Genomic DNA, 14,304 nt, shown 5'->3' on the forward strand with positions numbered 1-14,304 from the left:
GATAACCAGCACAGAATTAATCTTTTTGGTCAATTTTTGGATATTTGTTGTCTGAGAGTCCAATCTTTTTAACGATACCGATTTTGTCAGTGTTTGTGTGTGTCGAAAGTTTGTGGCAGACATAAACACACAAACCAACGTTTGAGATTTTTATAATAGACTAGTGGGGGTGCCCGGGTGTTTGATGGTGTGTGTTGAGCACAAAAAAAAAAAAAAATTGTAGTAGGACGGTAGGCTTGAACCAAGCACTTGTTCCCCCACAACGTAAATACTCTTGACAAACCCGACAAGCAGCTAAATCCCACCCCTACACAGAGATCCCTAGATGTAAGAGAGCTTTCTATTCCAGTAGGTTTTTCCCCAGAACCGATAAACTTTGGAATTCCATTCCGGCTCCCTGCTTCCCAAGCTGTACTGACATGTAGAAGTTCCAGTGTAACGTGAACCGACATCTTGCTGCCCAACTCAAACTTAAAATAAACATGAAAAAAAATTAATATTAAAACTATAAACAAATTATTAAATAGATTGGGAATCGTAATTGGTTTTCTGTAAACTTAGGATGTTTTTGTTTTTTCACCAAAACACTGGTGACAAAGTGCAGACGATACATTGTGCTGCCATTTTAGGTTCTAAATTTCAATTTTACCCTAGTTTCTAATAATAGTTTTTGTTAGGTTTGCAAAAAAGATTCTTAACATGTGTTTTAATTATGACTAAAGAAGATGTTTATCTAAGCGGATTTTTCTTGTCCATCATGGAGTTACGAATGAAATAAGAGTTTCTTGTTTTCTCTCTCTCTCACTCACTCAAAAATGCCAAATTGACGTTAGGAAAGTGCAACCTGTTAATGTCAAAATACGAAATAATAGTATGCTTCCCCTCCCAAGCTTTTGGACTAATTCATACAAATTGATGTTTTGATTTTATTTTAATATTTAGCCCAATATAAAATGATATTCTGCCCTTTTTTTTAGGCGATTAAACCATCTGAAAAAGTTCTGCAAAAAATGAATTTTGTGACTAAAAAAAAATTAGTGAGGTACAACTTTCCTATATAAATAAGCACCCATGTCTGGTAAAAAGGAATGGGTAACCATTTTTTTTTTTTTTTTTATATAGGAAAAATAAAATTTGTTTGAAATGGAGGTAGGTAACGAAGTTCGAATGGCATATTTTTCTACAATAAAATAAAGTGTGCAAACTAACGTTCATGAGAATTCCGAATAGGCATCTGACAGCCGTGACATAAGCAGTTCTGACTTTACCAACTTTGAAGACACAAATAAAAAGGTGTGGTTATATTTCGGTAGATGACAAATTTTACTTCATGATTATTTAAAGAGGAAGCTTGTATTTTACAATTTTGCCTAGTTTTTGCAAATTTTACAGACCCCCCCCCCTCAGCACCACTGACTTTTATCTTTTGCTTTCTGAATGCTTTTACTGCCTTTGTTTCTTTTGAGTATTGCCAGAAAGGATGCCTTAATGAATCCATAGTGCATTTGTTTACCCATGAAAACCTGGCAAACGAGAAAAGCTCATTAACACCCCCTCCTTAATTGTGTAGCCTCTACAGGCCATACTTAGTAGACCTCCCACTTCAAAAAATAATTTACTTTCATTAACTTAAAATGAAACAATTTTACTCTCTACTGTGCAAAGGAAAACAAAAAAGCAAAAATAACTGTTTACATCCAAATAAGCAAAAAAATTAAACAATACATGTCGACACACAAAAACAGCAACACTTTTTTGTCAAATATTTCTCACTCCTAAAAAAAAACCAAAAAAAAAAAAACGCCCCCTTCAAGAAAAGAAAAAAAAAAACTTAACACCTCTATTTCAAGAAATCTGCCCCCACCCACCCAAAAATGAAATAAATAAATTTGTCTTTTTATCACTAAGTGATCCGGAAGTTAGTGCTTATTTATACAGAAAAGTGATCCCCAATATAAAATAGATTTTTCTTCCGTTTTTGCAGATATTTTTTCAGGCTATTTACATATAATTAAAAAAGTAGAATTTCATTTATTTTATTTTTTATTTTTGTTTTTTTGCTAAAAGACAATTTGTATGATGTAAACATTTATCTAATCTACTTAGCGTTCTGAACGTCGCAGTATTGTTTTTGTTCTTTTTTAGTTAATAAAATATTGTAATTTACAAGATTTAACGATAATTGTATGTTTAAAACTGTCATGTAACTTTAATCCTTCCGCGTACAAAATACCACTTTTACTAAACTATATATAATTTTTTTCTTTTTGTTACTATTTTACAATGTATTGGTTTTAAATAGTGGAAGTATAATTATTAAAATAAGAGATAATTAAGTTTAAGTTTATTTATAGATTGAATAGATATAAACGTGTTTTTTGAGTGGGTTGGTGGGGGGGGGGTCACAAGTTATTTATGTACTATTCCTAAACCAAGAAGAATATTCAGTTCATTCCTATTTCAATCATATAAATTATTTAGAACTAGCAGGACCTGTGGAAATTCCACAGAATGAGAAATCTATTTGATCAACAAATGTTTTGATATAAAGCTGATATTTTTTATGGATAGTGCAAAAGATTATTTATTTATTTAACAGAAAAAACCATAACACACGGCAAATATGAGTTTATTAACATTTCTATGATAATAATGGCCATTGTATTTTAAATGTATGGAGTATTGTTGTTATATTTGGGCTGGTGCATCTGCTACTAGTCTCTCACTCCTAAACAGGGTTCAAAAGAGAGTCGCCAACCTGGTAGGTCCTGAACTGTCATCTAAGCTTCAACCTCTGTCCCATCGAAATGTTGCATCCCTGCCTGTTTTACAAGTATTTTAATGCTGCATACTTTGACGATCTACAAGCATTTGTACCCCTTGATGTAAATACCCTTGACAAACCAGACAAGCAGCAAAATCCCACCCCTTCACAGTAGAGATCCCTAGATGTAAGAAAGCCTTTTACTTTAATAGTTTCTTCCCCAGAACTACTAGACTTTGGAATTCCCTTCTGGATTCCTTCTTCTCAACTGTACTAATACAAGATAAGAACAGTAGTCAGATGAATCCAAATGATATGAATAACCAGTCCTCATCTAAAAAATTTAGAAACATAAAATCAAATTTTATGGCTAAACTGCAAACAATGATTTTTTTTTTTTTACACTGTGATCACCACTTATCAAGGCCCGGAAGCCACTCAGGGATAAGGGTTATTGCAAGTACATTACATTAGTGTGGAGATTTGATAAAGTGTTTACATAAGGGGGCGGTTCATTAGGAATTTGTTAATGTTGGACTTGAACACATTCAAGTTGTAGTCCGGTGGGAAGCAGGCAGACGGAACAGAGTTCAATGATCTTGCAGTGCCATCTTAGGAGATGATTCGAAATAATTTAAACTTGCAAGATTTTAAAAAGCCATTCTTAACATGTGGAGGTAGTGAATTAGTAGCATTAGAAAAATTCAAATTTGCTTAAAAATTATTTTCTTTATAAAAATAAAATTAATTAATCCATTTAAATGATTTTTCGTGTACAATATTATTTTTCCATTACAGGTATGCATACAGATTTTTCTTTCTCTTTTATTTTGAGGGGTAGGGTTGGATTTTAACAAGTGCCAAAATAATAAATTGATAAGTAGTGATAAGTAGGGAGCTGACTTTGAATTATTTAACTATTATAATAGCCCGACAAGTTTGATAAAATGATTTTCTTGTGTATCTAAAACAAGATAAAATAATTTTTTAATTAATGCCAGATCATTAATGTTTTAAAATTTTATTACCTAGTTGACCTCAGTGTACTTAATTTCTAAGTTCTAAATTATCTACTTTTATCTTTTGATAATTGTAATTTTAAAGCAAACTGTTATGAGGGTCTTTCAAAAGTAAAGCCTACGTTTTTTTTTTGTTTTTTTTTAACTCCAAAAGTTGAAGAGTTACAAAAACGGAAGTGGCAATCTTTTGCGCTCCAGAATTTATTTTTCTACATAGTCACCATCATTCTCAGTGCACTTTTCCCAGGAATTCAATGGTATGTCTCTACTTCTGACACACATCAATGGCGGGAGTTGCTTTCCTAGTCTCACACCATCAATATCTACAACAGCGATATGAAACTTTCAGATCATGAATGCGAAAGTTCAGTCATGATAACAATGAAATTTGCAGTTCCCTCTCATCTATTCAGACAGAATAAAAAATTAGAGGCATTCGTTTTTGATCGCCCTTCGTAGTTTATCCTTAAACAAATTTTTATTCCTTACTTTTTAGATAAAAAAAAAAAACCTTGCCAGGTGATGATCTTTTGTTTAGATCCATAATATACATTAAGGTGAATTAGAATATAGGTAATAATAGCAAAGATAAAAATGGCACAAGTGAATAAAATAGCTCTATTGCTCTATTGTTACTTTAATGGTAGGTGCTCAGCTGAGCTTCAGTCTATAGTTCCCTCCCCTTGTGTATAACATTCACAGCAAATACTCGTCTAGCTACAACAACTGTCAACAATTTCCCTCGCTCTCTATCTGTGCCAAAAACTAAACAATTCCACAAGCAGTTTCTTTCTTAGAATTGTCCATCTATGGAACGTAAGGTGGGGTTGTTTTTCAGCTGAGCATAACATGACATTTTTCAAATTTAATCTAAATAAGTTCCTGCTTAGCCATCCTTTAATTAAGCTCCACCCAAGTTCCACCATAACTGATCATGTTGTCTTACCATCTACGCAACGCTTATTAACCCTTATCCTAGACTGGCCTCCAAGTCTCGATAAGCAGTGAAACAAAAACCTGGCATGTGGGTAAATATAGATGAAATTCTCACGAGTTTATCAAAATCTATGATACAAATACATAAAGGGGAAAATACTAAAAAATTTCTAAAAAAAAAAAATTATATCCACATTTTAAAAGTAAAAAAATTTCAACCTTAATCTAAATTCACCCTGGATTTATTCATTACTTATACAACCAACAATTATTAATATATTAGCAGGGAGATCCGAAGTTGCCCGAGATTGAATGATGATCAATGACTGTTTCACACTGAAATCGCCCATTTTTCAATCAAATCGATTGATTGCCTGCTCTATTTGGAAACTCATTATGGTACATGTGCCTCCCCACAGTGACTTGTTTCACAATACATTATAGTCTACATTGCGCTATAGACAACCTACTGTTTATTTTTGTGCCTCAAACGTTTGGAAATTTTTCCTCTTTAAAATCATATGCGTTTTATCACATTTTTTACCCTACTTTTTCAGTAAAAATGCTATATCTTTGTTAAAACAGAAGGTTAGCAATGAAATTTACCATGTAAGTGTATTTTTGTGCTAGGAATTAGAATATGCTACTGAAAATCTCAAAGTTAATGGTTTCCAAATAATCTGCAGTAAATGCACATAAATATGCTGCAATTTCTTAAAAATACCATGTATCCATTAAAAGAAAAGTTTAAAAAAACTCAAAGCTGAATTGTAATGCATTATATGTACAAATAATTGGAATCGAAATCTAGGACTGTTTAAAAATTATTGCAATATTTCTTTGGTATTATTGTAAATTAATACTTTCCATTAACCCCTCCCCCATCCCATCTGACCACCTTTCCAAAATATGCGATTTTACCTTTGTAGGCAATTGTGTGTGAATACCTTAAAAAACTTTAAAGATAAACAAGTATTATTTTAGAATTTAATATAAAATGATTCCCCATTTTGAGCCATTCTAGCGTTTTAGGGCAGTTAACCATTTTTTTTTCCTATTGGAGATAAATCCTGTGAGCCTTTTTTTTTTTTTTTTTCTAAAGACGATTATGTGTGATTTTAAGAGGGTCTTTGTGCAATTATGAGAGGGTGGAGAGGTTGCCACTCTGACTTTGGGTTAATGATAGAGCTAAGGAAACTTATGTGTGAACACCCTGAAAACTTGATAAAAACAAAACAAAAACAATTTTAGAATTTAGAGTGGGGATTAGTTTCACATACAATGTAAAATAATTCACCATTTCGAAACCATTCTAGCGTTTTAGGAAAGTTGACTAATTTATTTTTTATGGGTGATAAATGGTGCACTTTTCTTTAAAGAAAGATTTTTATTTATTTATTTTTTTTTTTTTAGACACTTATATGTAGCTTACCAAGGAGCTCGCCACTCAGACTTAGCGTTATTGTTAGGGCTAAAAAAGGTTTTAAGAAGAGGAGACTTGCCACTCTAACCTAGGGTTAGAGGTAGGATTAAGGGATTTTTTTTTTTTATTTTTTTTATTTTTATTTATTAAGGCGTTTGACCCTCATATTTACGGTTAGTGGGTCATAATTATTGGCTTTTGAAAATGTTATGCCTTAGATTTAAGACATCAAATTAATTTTAAATATGAAATTTATTTTTGTTTGTCGTAATTCTTGTTAAGGGGTGTGAAACGCGTACGACCATTTTCAAATCGGGGGGGGGGGGGGTCATTACAAAATCTTGCCGAAAACGCCGTTTTATGATAACATTTTTAGCACTTTATTTGCTTAAAACTCTTAAAATATATAATGTACATTATTATTTATTAATTTATTTGAAAGTATGTGGTATTTTAAGGACTTAAGGTGCTTTGGTTTTTAAAATATGACGATTTTGGCAGAACCCCCTTGAAATCCGTAATTATCCAAAGCGTTTTATCGTTCGTGTGTCTTGCTATTTATAGGCGTAATCAAAGTTTTAAATAGTTTGTTTTTGCAATTTTCTTATATGGATTAAAATTAAATATAATAACCGATTTCTTTTGCTTAATGAGATCTATATTAAAGTTGATATAAAGTTTACAAATCCTTAAAAAGTATATTCAAGCTGTTTTGAAAAATGAACTCTGGTTCATGACTCATATGTTCCAATTATTTTGTGGTATCAAATGTTTCAAAGACTAAAGTAATTGTAATCGTTTTGATTGACATTTTCATGTAGTCGTGAAAAATAGCTTGATCTGTCATCAGTCAACATGTATGAATAACCTGATGCCCACTCTGTACTTTAATCTTCAAACCATGCTAAGTGCTCCTCCTTGTGTTAAAAATAGGGTTTTTTTTTTCATTGTTACATTTTGTTCAGCAGTTTTTTGAGTAGGAAGAAGGGATCAAGTTCAATTAAAAATTACTATTTTCATTTTGTACTGATTATAAATTTTTTTAATTTATTATATACGTAACTAGAAGCTTTTGATTTGGTTCTAAGTTTGGTATAATTTTAGAAATTTGTAATTTTCTAAGTTGTAATATAAACAGGACTCTTGACTATTTTTATTTCCATTTTTAAGTTCGAAAATGAAAGAAAAACAATTTTTAATGCTTACATTCTCAGAAACTTTTTTTAAATAAGATCCTTCGTCCTTTTTTTTTTTTTTTAATTGATTATGAACAAAAAAAGATAAAATAAAAGGATAATATGGTGCAATTATTAAAAACATTCTTTTAAAAATAAATAGCGAATGAAATAACTGAGGACTTTTTAAGCGTGTTGAGAATAATATTTCTGAATTTTTTAAATGAGGATTGTTTGGACTACTGTTCTCATCTTGGATGTTATTTAAGATACACCCAAAGAAGGTCGGAGGTTACTTCGTCTGAAACGTTGTGTTGAGAATAGCATTGAAACCATATTTTGGATCTAGTTAGTGATTTCCAAATATCTAACTCGTTCTGATACTAACATGTGTGTGTAAATACTTGCATATGAGCATTATTATATCTAATATAAATTTGCGACAGTCTCTCTTTGGTGTAAGAAATATTATCTTTTCCAATAACTTCTTGAACATATTTTTTTTATATTTAAAAGAACCTCACACTTATAAAATCAATAACTTTTGTAAAAAGTAAAGTTGTTTTGATTTTTTTCATTAAATCATTTGTAAAATGTTGAAATGGCGATAATATACTTATATTTACTTAATAGTAAACGTAATCTATATATCTATCTTCTATATATATATATAAAAGCGAAAATGTATGTATGTACGTACGCTTTTCTTCAATGTCCACAAAAGGCTTCTTTCAGAGAAGCGCTCGCTCGCTTCACAACTTCTTAAAACTTTTTATATCATCTATAAATTGTAATATCTCGCAGTTAACCACGGAGCTCGCCTGTCTATTTAATTTTATTGACTTTCAAACGTTAATTATTCCATATTTCCCGCGTTGGCACGCGTTACATTCGGTTTTCGGTATTAAAAAAAAGCGAAACTCTACTCTAATCACAGACCCAGAGCCAGTGGTCTCTAGAGAGCTAAGTAACATTTGGTCAATGTCGACTTCGTCATATCAGACTGTAGCTTTCATTTTGAGACGAGGGAGCAGGTTTTTAAAAACAAACAAACCGATTTATTGACCTCATTAAAAACTGTCCCACACAAAATGCTAACTGCTGAATAGCTATCGCCGTCACGTCAATCAAAAACGCGCACTTGTTTTTTTTTTTTTTCACACTTTACTATTTTCCAACTGCGCGTCGTCAAGGCTTTTTTTTTTTCACAGGCAACTGTTTTTTTTTTTCACACACACCTACAAACACTCAGGCAATGCCGGGTCCCCCCCCCCCAGTCTATCTATAAATATAAAAGCGAAAATGTGTTTTTGTATGTCGTGCAAAAACTTTCAACAGAGGTGTCGGATTTTCACGAGATTGGTATCATTTTGAAGCCCGAGATCTTGGACGACAAATGTTGAAAAATTGGCCAAAAACATTAATTCCTTCATCCTAAACTGGACCCTTTTCTACAAGGAGGGGTACTGAAAAAATCGTTCCTTCATTTTCTCTCCTCCTACTACTATGACAATGACGTCATGTTTGACCTAGAAAACATTGACGTTAGTTTAAACCACCTGCAAGTGTTTTTAAAGGTTTAATTTTATCCATTCTCAATTGTATGTCTCTTTGGCGTAATGTGTCAGGCTTTTTTTTTTCCGCCTTAGCCTCGATGCTTCGGGTTTGAGTCTGTCTTCCTACCTAAACTTTTTGTCCTCTTTTACACCTTTTTTTTTTTCCTTTTTGCTTTGTTTTGGTTTTTCCAATTTTTAACATCGTGTTTTTTTTATAATATTAAAACAGGATTACCCTCTCCTACATGCACACCTCCAAACACCTAGGCAACGCCGGGTACTCCCGCTAGTATATATATATATATATATATATATATAAGGCAAAATGTGTATTAGTGTGTGCACATTTTTTGTATGTCTGGCAAAGACTTTTGAAGGGGGGTGCTTGAGGCAGTTACTGTTTCTTAGAAATTTTCATATACTCACTAGATTATAATATCTACGATTTACGAAAGGACGTTGTGTATATCTTTTATTTGAGCGACTTTTACATGCTATTTTCGTGGTATTTCCTGGTCTCCGCATGTTTGCTTGGCTTTTCCGTATAAAAAAAGCGAAACTGAACATGGAGTAAACGCATCTTCCTGGCACCCATGCCAGGGATGTCCAGAAAGCAATGAGCTTTGATCAATGTGGCGAAAACCCATCATATCAAACAATTGCTATTCATTTGGATACTCCCCTTTTTATGGGGAGCTGGTTTTCCCAAACATCTTGTGGGGAAACAAACAAATACACAACTTGCAGCCAAAGTTAAGTGTATGATTTCATTCCCCTATGCCGTGATGTTTGACCTCATTAAATTTATGCACCTGTGTCATTTAACTTTTTAATCGTTTAATTTCAACCATTCACATTTCCGCTGCCCCTGTAGTGTTGCAGTAAGTTATCAGGCTATCACTTTATTTGTCGCCTTCACTTAAAGGCTTTTTTTTTTTTCCTCCACACGCACACACCAACAAACACCCGGGCAACGCCGGGCACCCACACTAGTTTAAAAGAAAAAGGAAATTCACGATGACGCTCAAATGTGCACTCAATAACAATTAAAAAGTAAACTTTCAGAATAATTTCATTGTAACACTTATTTTTAGTGTGTGTATTGTGATCGTAAATCGATGACAACAAGTGTGTGTGTGTGTGTGTGTGTGTGTGTGTGTGTGTGTGTGTGTGTGTGTGTGTGTGTGTGTGTGTGTGTGGGAGAGAGAGAGAAATTTAATATTGCCCAACTTATGTCCAAAACCTATTGAACTAATTGTGGTCTTAGAGAAATTTAGCATACACATATCTATAACGAATTATCACTTGATAAGTGTTAATGGGAATGGAACATCATGATTGGATTGATTATTTAAGATGGCTCAATAGGTATTTGTTGACATTAAACTTAGACAACTCGGTTGTAGTTAGCAGGAAAGCAGTCCCATAGTATTGGGTTCCACAGATGAGAAATATGAAAGTTTAATATAAAATGATCGCTCCATGGTTAAAATTCTTGTCAGAGATTTGTAAGTAGGATTTAAGATATGTTGAAAAACAGACAAATCAAAATAAGTTTTTACAATTACAAACGTTATTTTTGCATTAATTTTTTTATCATTATTTATTATTTTTTTTACAGTAGTTTTATTTTTTTAAATTGTCGCGACAACAAAGCTTTAATTTTAATGTTTAATGAAATCACCTGTGATTTGTTGGGTTAGTATTTGTTATATCTATCTGATTTGGGAATCGGTGTTCAGATATAAGAGTAATATTTATTTTTGATACAAGAGTAATAAGAAAAAACTGATTATTTCTTATCTTAACCAACTTGGCTTGTCTCGGTCATAAAACCAAGCATTTCATCCAGGAGTCACAAAAAATAAAAATAAACAAAGAAACTCTGGGGTGGACCTCAAATATCGTCACTAAGATACATTAACATTCCATGTATTCTGTCCTCAGAAAAAATTAATTTATAATAATATTCATTTTTTGAGATTTTCACTTAATCAATCTTCCTGTGAGGGGGAATAGTTGACCATTTATTGTATCCGTTTTTTTTTTCCTTGTATGTTGTGGTCTGTATCCTGTGATTGCAATAAGTTTTGAACGCTGCTTATATATATCAGGAGGGTGTTTGTGTGAGGGGTCTGTAGATCATTGACTGACTGTTATTCTTAAGCAGTCTTGACCGATGTATTCTTACAATACCATCCAATATGGCCGATTCACCTTTATACTTAGTCATCACAATACGACATTCATTCTATGAACATACAATGTCTCCTCAACATTTTAGAATTTGTGAGGAATGAACGCAGTCCAAAACAAGTTTCCTGTTTTTTTCCAATGTTTTTCATTTTTATTTTGCTACATTCTGTGATAAAGAGTAGAGGACCGCTTGTAATATAATAAAATATTAAATATAAAAAAACAAAACAAAAAAAACATCGTTTTTTATGCTTTATAAACCCCTCATCATCTTGAAGTTACTATTCTAGAAGCAATCATGGATATCTTCACATATATATACGCACACACACAAATGACTGGAAACCACTTATAAATTTGATTATTAAAACTGCTTTTGGAAGCTGACTCGGCCTAACCAAAGTGAATGCTGTGCCAGGGGTACGAACTGGGGATTTGCCTACGATTGGGATGATTATATTAACCAGGAATTGGCTCAATGGGTGGCATGCTAAATCTCGGGCACTGACAATGGAATGCCGTTTATATGAATTTATAGGAAGGCCGTACAGGTGTAATGGCTTGTTGTAATGCTGAACTAGCTCCCTGTATTTTGCAGAAAGTATGAAGTCCTTGGTCTGACTATGAATATGTGATAACTTCCTTTCTGTTTTCAAAGTTGGATGCTTTACTTAATAGTATCCACTAAATCCTATTAAATCTGCCAATTTCTTGTAATATTCCACTCTATCCATTGTCTATGTCTGCTGGTAGTATTATATCATCATCACTGTAGTGATTTGATAGCCAATACTTCTTTCTTTGAGAGGTTAGGCTTTGAACACTCAAGATAAGAACTATAGTCTGATTAATTCAAATGATACAAACATTCCTCATCTCAAAATTCAATACAACATTCTTTTTGTTTAGCAAGTTTTAATTTTTGCAATTTTAGATGTAACGATTTTATTGGATAATCATATCTATTAATTATTGAATGAAAAATAAGGTGAAGTTTGTCTATTACTAAAGGATTTTTTTTTACTGGATAGAATTTGAAATCGATTGGAAAATTTTTTTTTTTTTTTTTTTGTAAAGAACACAAACTGATCAGATCTGTCATTGAGTGGCTATTCAAAACAAAACATCGATTATTAATTATATATATATATATATATATATATATATATATATATATATATAAGATTATATAAAGCAAGATGAAACGATTTCTAATTTCATTGTGGGTTTTGTTAAAAAAATCCAAAATGAGGTGGAATAGGTTAGTAATTCATGAGAAATGGATCAATTTTCTTGTTTTTGTTATTTATATATATATATATATATATATATATATATATATATATATATATATATATAATGTCAGCTACAGTCTTTGGTCAAGATCAAAGTGTAGTATCTGTTCTTCAGATGCTGCACTTCATTTTCTTGTTCTCTTTCGGTGGAGGAGAAATTCTTCACGACTGAGACAATTTTTATTTTTGTACCTTTTCTCCACGTTAAAAAACGACCCTGGTGTCTAACTCTGTCCCGTGGGGAGGCATAGTAAATAGGTACAGTCTTATCTTGTTTGGTGAGGCCCACACTGGGTTGAAATAAATTGGAGTTTTTCTTTTAACTTTTATATATTTATTTAATAAATAAAAATACGTCCTCTCAAAGGGAAGGGGACGAAAAACAAAAGGAAAGTAACCTCTCTCCTCTTCACGACTTAGGAAGCGAAAATTGAAATACAAAAATAAGCAACGATTCAAAACTGCTCATATATGGCTAAAAAAAAATAACAACCGATCTTATGTTTACTTGAAAATAGATGACATCATAAATGACAAGTAATATCTTCATAACGTCCTAACATTCATCTTTTCTCTTTCTTTATTTCAACTTTCTCTCACTTTCTCTCTTTCCCTCTCTCCTTTACGTTATTTATTTTTCTAATGTAATTATAACTATAATTAAAGTTAATAGACGAACGTTGTGTTTTAAGATTAATTTGTGCTACTAAGCTCAAGAAAAGCTGCATTTTTTTTCACTGTTAGAACTGTAAGTATCGCTTTATTAACTTTATTCAATAACATTTCTTTACTGAATTTTATTCTTTCAAAAGTTAGAATATTAAAGGCCATATCTTTTGGGAAATTATTGTTCATTAAAACATTTAGAAAAATTGAAAATAAAAATGTTTACTTATTTCCATACATAGAACGAGTTCAGTTTGTTTTCAGTTTGAAAAAAATAAAAGCAGTATTTACCATATATGGGTTGAGTTGGCTTCAATTCACAAATAGCCTCCAGTAAATGAATTCTTCAATTAAAAAAATCTTTTTAAATATTAAAATTTGTGTAGTATTTTATTTAATTATTCAATTTATAATTTTAAATTTATCAATCTAGTTTGCTTTTCTTTATGATTTGTTTTTCTTTTTACAAATTCGAAACGATAAAAAAAAATTACTTTTCTGCTGCTTAAATTTGTTACATCAATTGTAAGTTAACCATTAAAAAAATGGTCAAGTTGAAGGGTTCGCTTGTATAATATGCAAAAATAGTATGAAAAACATTTATTTGTATTTCTTCGAGGGAACACTTATAAATATAATAAAAGTAACTTAATATATACATAAGTAACATTCTACCCTATTATAATCAAGATTTTTTTTCATAAAACATTCTATTAGTGTTTAGAAAATGTACCTGAAATTCAATGAATTTCAATGAGAAAAAAAAAATTAAGCATAACTTGGTATTTAAAATTTTTACTCATTCACGAAATACTAACCCAAGGAATATTTATCAGATTTTTCCAAAAACAGTTTAAGATTACGCTCTCCTCTCACAAAAATAAGTATCACATACTCATTGGAGATTGGGTAGTTTTTCCAAGGATCAACTTTCAAATCTTATTTAGAATTACTCTTTTTGACCTTATTTTTCTCCAGAACATTTTATTCTTCCAGTCTTGTGTTAATTAAAGCATTTGTTATGTTACATATATTCATATGTCAATGAATAGGTAAAATACCTAAATAGAATTTAATTAAAAAAAAAAGAAAAAAAGCAAAAATGTTTTGAACCTTTATATCTAAAATTGAATAAACTTTAATGTCATTTGAGTAAATTGTTCAGAAATTATGAGCAATTGTTTTATTTTTTTTTTTCTGCTTCCTTTTTTTTAAAACTCTGGATTGTGTGAGAAGTACTTGTAACTAGAAAGTCATAACTTTGAACTATTTAC

General features: G+C 31.4%; 1 protein-coding gene across 27 annotated transcripts in view; it reads left to right on the forward strand.

The window, feature by feature from the left end:
* LOC145253848 (phospholipid-transporting ATPase IA-like) overlaps positions 1-14,304 on the forward strand; it is a 517,619-nt gene that overhangs the window by 230,989 nt on the left and 272,326 nt on the right. Inside the window, exon 1 of one of the 27 annotated variants that reach the window (XM_080112978.1) lies at positions 12,979-13,112. The exons of the other annotated variants lie outside the window; for them this stretch is intronic. The gene's annotated coding sequence lies outside the window, so the exon portion shown is untranslated. Of the gene's footprint in view, positions 1-12,978; positions 13,113-14,304 lie in introns of those variants that run through there. 27 annotated transcript variants of the gene reach the window in all.

This window comes from Euprymna scolopes, chromosome 3, assembly GCF_053919585.1.
Source record: "Euprymna scolopes isolate OS-2025 chromosome 3, ASM5391958v1, whole genome shotgun sequence".
NCBI lineage: Eukaryota > Metazoa > Mollusca > Cephalopoda > Sepiida > Sepiolidae > Euprymna > Euprymna scolopes.